The sequence below is a fragment of the Magnolia sinica genome, chromosome 1, assembly GCF_029962835.1.
Source record: "Magnolia sinica isolate HGM2019 chromosome 1, MsV1, whole genome shotgun sequence".
NCBI lineage: Eukaryota > Viridiplantae > Streptophyta > Magnoliopsida > Magnoliales > Magnoliaceae > Magnolia > Magnolia sinica.
In genome coordinates this window covers 88,324,739-88,329,920 of record NC_080573.1, presented here as the reverse complement: position 1 = coordinate 88,329,920, position 5,182 = coordinate 88,324,739, and the positions used below count along the sequence as shown (strand labels likewise).

General features: G+C 37.1%; 1 non-coding gene across 1 annotated transcript; it reads right to left on the bottom strand.

Moving 5' to 3' along the window:
* Positions 1–4,073: 4,073 nt before the first annotated feature.
* On the bottom strand, positions 4,074–4,179 carry LOC131222350 (small nucleolar RNA R71). The gene has a single exon (XR_009160010.1). It is a non-coding gene; the product is annotated as a small nucleolar RNA R71 (small nucleolar RNA).
* Positions 4,180–5,182: the final 1,003 nt, after the last annotated feature.

Below are 5,182 nucleotides of genomic sequence, written 5' to 3'. Positions count from 1 at the left end.
ACTGTAATTTGAGTCACACTAAACCATTAAGAACTGAAAGTATTCCTTTAAAACCAAACTAGAATCAAAGAAGGTTCAACATAAATATGAAAAAAAGTAAAAGAAACATCCCATCACACTACAAGCTTCACCTCTTAGCCCTAGCTAAGAGGTTTAGCCAACAATAGACATGATTGAACTAAAGTCTCTTAAGAAAAGCATAAAAACAAGTTTAAGAAGAAGAAGGAGAACTCCCAGACGGTGGCTCCACCCTTTGTCTTCACTCCTTAAAACCTAGAAGATGCCTAGGAACATCCTAGGGACTCCTATTTATAATTCTGCAACTCCAACTTTCGCTCCGAATTGGAAAAATCCAGAAAGCACCTCAAATTTACGCAGTGCGTGTAACATCTGCGTAACCCTCTACTAGTCGAGGACAACCTTCAACTGGTCGAGGATCACATGAAATTAAGACTTCATGTTGTTGTAGTTCGACTCGCAGTATCTTCGACTAGTCGAGGAAGAGCTTTGACTGGTCGAGCTAGAACTTCGACTAGTTAAGAATTATGCAAATTCTCTTCAAATCTTCAATTTTCCTCATTCCTCAGTTGGATTTCTGAGATCTTTGGCATGTGAATTCTTTATTTTTGATCTTCCAAGATCCAACCTTTTGCTTGGTGATTCTTAAACATTAAATCCATGCTTTTAAGATTCTTTTCAATCGAAACTCTCAGATTCACCTTGCAACAAAAACATGTATAAAATAAACCATTAAGCATTATCATGTTCATAAAACTAGGATACAAATGGGGGATAATATGCTATATTTGACCCTCAACACAATCCCTAATCAACATTTTTCTAGTCCCTAGGAAAGTATGCATAAAATAAATCTCAATGCCTAATGTTCAATCCTCTTTAAGAAAACAATCTTTTGTACACTCAAGTATGAATGGGTAGAATTAAGATACGAAAATGAGATGTTGAAAACCTAGAGTTAAATCATATAAGCAACCAATCAAGTAAGTTCTATGTCTATTAAATCGAAACATAATTTGTATATCAAGTTTTTAAATGTGCTCAGTGAAAATCAACTTACTTCCAGTATGAATATTATCAATTCATCATGTTAGCCATGCTCACTACTTCAAGATTGGTTTGAAAATTAAGTACTAATTCTGGATTCCGAGCTTAACCCCTTCTCCTTCTTTTTCTAGTTTTTTATTTTATATCGACGGTCAATTTTTTATTTTTATTATTGCATTCTTTTCCAATCTTTTCACCATGCATGACCTTTATTTGTCAATCTCCTTTTTTTTTACTGGTTCTTCTCTTTTTTTTTAAGGTGGATAAAATTCTTTAGATTTGATTCTCACCATATATCAATGATTCATAATCAAAACTTCTAGCATGTCTTATAGAAAACAATTTGAAGTGTCTTGTGATTTAGATTAACATGATATTCAAACTGCCTCTTAATCAATTAAGTGCAATGTTGAGGGTCAAATATTGCATATTATCCCCCATCTATTTCTTGGTTTTACAAACATAATATGGCTTAATGGTACATTTTACATGTGTTTGTGTTGCAAGGCGAATTTAAGAGCTTGGAATGAAAAGAACGCTAAAAGGATGGATTTAGTGCACAAAAGTCACCAAAGCAAAAGAATGGAACGTCGGAGACCAAGATTGAAGATTTCAAGGTCCCATGATCCAAGAAAACCAAGTGGAGAAGGAAGTCAAAAGAACAAACGCAGAAATCACAAAGATTGTGCCATCAAGAACCGTTCGATGACATCGAATATCCGTTTGATGACATTGAACACTAGTCGATGACATCAAAGTCATGAGGAAAAATCAAGTTAGTTGCTGGACATATTGGGTGCTTTTCACGATCAATCGAAGACATGTTCGATGACTCGAAGGAAGGTGATTGATGACATCGACGGCTGCTCAATGACATCGAATTTATTGAAGAAATTGAAGCAACTCACTGAACTGTTTTGGACACATTTTCGATGACTCGAAGACCTGTTCGATGGATTGAAGCTTCGCTCACTGACTTCGAAGGGCGGTTCAATGACACAAAGACTTATGCAGCGCAAAAGAAGAAAATGCGTGACTTTCGGATTCAAACCCCTTTGATGACAATGAAGGGTGTTTGATGACATCGAAAGCATTATGCACTCTACGTAAATTAGATTCGGTTTTGCGATTTTGTGGAACTTTGCTTATAAATAGGGGTTTCTAGGCACTTTTTAGGATATCTAGGGTTTGGAGAAGTAGAGCAAAAGGGCGGAGCTGCTTCCCAAGAGTTCTTCTTCCCTTCTCCTTAGTTTTTAATGATTTCTTTTAGGGTTTTTAATCTAATCATGTCTATAGTTGGCTAGATCCTTTAGCTAGGGCTAAGGGACGAAGCTTGTAGCATGGTTGAGATGTTTTTCTTGTTTGATTCTTGTTATTGTTGAACTCCTTTGATTCTAGTTTGATATTTATGAAATACTTTTAGTTTCTAACGGTTTGTTGTGACTTAAATTACAATGGATCTGCAATAGCTTGAAGTATATTCTTTTTGTGTTTGAAGTTTGTGGAAATAGAAATCCTGTTGTTCTCCATCGTCCCTTGGGCATGGTTGAGTGATGGAATCCCTTCTATTCTTCACAATTCTCCCATGGTGGTTGTTAGATTGGTATATCTTGTTGTCTACCATTGTCTCCTGGGCATGGTTAGGTGATGGAATCACTTCCAATCTTCACAACTTTCATCCCTTGAGAATTAGGTCAATGGAAGTTCAGATTTGAGTTTATTGAATATCTTCCAATTGGATAGGATAGGACTCCAATTCTAATTAAGTTCCTTGAATCAAATAAGGAAACATCCTAATAGCTGCAAGTGGATCCCTGGAATCCCTAGCTTCTCACCTTTAAATTTCTTAAGTTTTTCATTAAATCTCTCACAATTACTCTCTACACTTACAGATTTAAGTTAGATCTTCTCCTAGTATTGATTCTAATTACTCTTAGAATAAATACATAAGATTAGTCCCTATGGATTCGACCTTGGTCTCACCGAGATTATTACTAGATCGCGACCCTACATTTGGGGTTGTGAACAAGTTTTTGGCGCCGTTGCCAGGGATTAACAGCTGTGTTTTTCTGAGATTGACTAGTTTTAGAATTGGGTTAATATTATGATTTTTCTACTTTCTATTTTTAGGTTAGGGTTTTTCTGAATTACTTTAGAAACTTAGTTTTCTATTTTGCATTTTTAAAAAGAAACTAGTTTACTTTCCTAATTTGTTTTTAGAAACTAACTCATCTTTCTATTATTTTTTTTTATAGAAACTTTTCTTTTTAGAATTTCTGTTTTTAGAAACTGACTTGTTTTGTTTTGTACCGCAAGATCTTAATTTAGGAACTTCAAATTTAGTTACTTCTTTATAATTCCCTCCCTTTCTAATTCTAAATTTCTATTTCCTTTCTCTCTTTTAGGTTTAGGTTGAAATCTAAAATTGAGGGCTGAGAGTGTTTCATGCCTAAGTGGGTCCATGACAGCACTCAACATCTTTTGAGTGAAGGAGGATTAGTTGAGGGGTAATCTATCCATCTCAGGATTAGACACCACTCAAGATCCTCAGAGTTAATTGAGGTTATAGCTGCCAATCAACCAGTCAATTAATCGGGAAGATAACCTAAACGTCGGGTTGAGGAAGTCTAGGATGAGAATGAGGTACATTAAGCACCCCTGCCTCATACTTTACAAGATTACTTGCAACTGGCGGGGATGAGCACGCCCTCATGTTTGGTTTTTCCTAGAAACATAGATATCAAGCCTGGAGTGATCCAACTCCTTCCAAAGTTCCTTGCACTTGAATCTGAAAAGTCCATACCTGCACTTGGAAGAATTTGACGAGTTTATAGTCACTTTATACTTTCCTAACGTGTTTGAGGACACAGTTCGGCTGAAACTCTTTCCTTTTTCCTTGAAAGAGAAAACTAAGACGTGGTTGCACTCACTACGTCCACGATCTATTGGCACATGGAATGATATGATGAAGGAGTTCATAAATAAAAAAATCATACCATAAGATAAACACCATCAGGAAGTCGATCATGAACTTTGCCCAAAAGGAAGATGAAAATTCTTCTAATGTTGGGAGCGATTCAAGGATCTCATCAGTTCATGCCCACAACACGGTTTTGAAACGTGGCTCATAACAACTTTCTTCCATGATGGACTGACATCTTCCATGCACCAATTCGTTGAGATGATGTGTAATGGGGAGTTCATGAATAAGAATGTCAATGAAGTGTGGGATTACTTTGACAAACTTGTTGAAACTGTACAATTATGGGACATCTCCCAAAAATCCAGCACCACATCTAAGCCTACTCAAGCAAGGGAGAGAGGTGGGACACACTTGCTGAAAGAGGATGATGATATAAATGCTAAAGTGGCCAGTGTTGCAAGGAAGGTCGAGGCCATGAAATTTAAGAAGGATAAGGCTAAGGAAGTTGTTTGCGTTATCTACGCTTGCAACATACATACAACTGAAAATTGCCCAACGATACCAGCTTTTCAAGAGGCACCAAACGAGCAATCGAATGCCATGAACAACTACCAAAGAACTTTCAATGGACCCATCTCTAACACATACAATCCTAGTTGGAGAAATCATCCAAACTTTAGTTGGAGGAATGGACAAACTACTGCTCCCCAAGGAATCCCTAACCAATTCTTGAATCAAAGGAAACCTCGAGAGGACCCGGTTCTAAAGCATTTTTAAAATCAAAAGCTTTTCAATCAAGGTATGCTACAAGCCTTTCAAGACCTTTCAAAGGCCATGGAAGGGCTTGAGACAAATAATGTGATTGAGATTAAAGGAAGCCTTCCAGCTCAACCTCTTCCCAATCCAAAACCGCAATATGAGGTCAGTGACCCAAGCTCTTCAAATCAGATGGAGCAAGCTAAATCTTTCACCACTCTTAGGACTGGGAAGACCATTGACAAATCTATTCTGATAAGGGCTGAAAAGTCTAAGGACTCAAAAATAAATGAAACTGATAGATCTAGCAACACTCCACATAAGCTAGAACCGGAACTCCGAGGCAAACTAGTTGCACCATTCCCCCAATGGTTAATTGCACCAAAACCTCTCTCTAACTCTTAGGACATTCTAGAGGTGCTAAAACAAGTGAAGGTC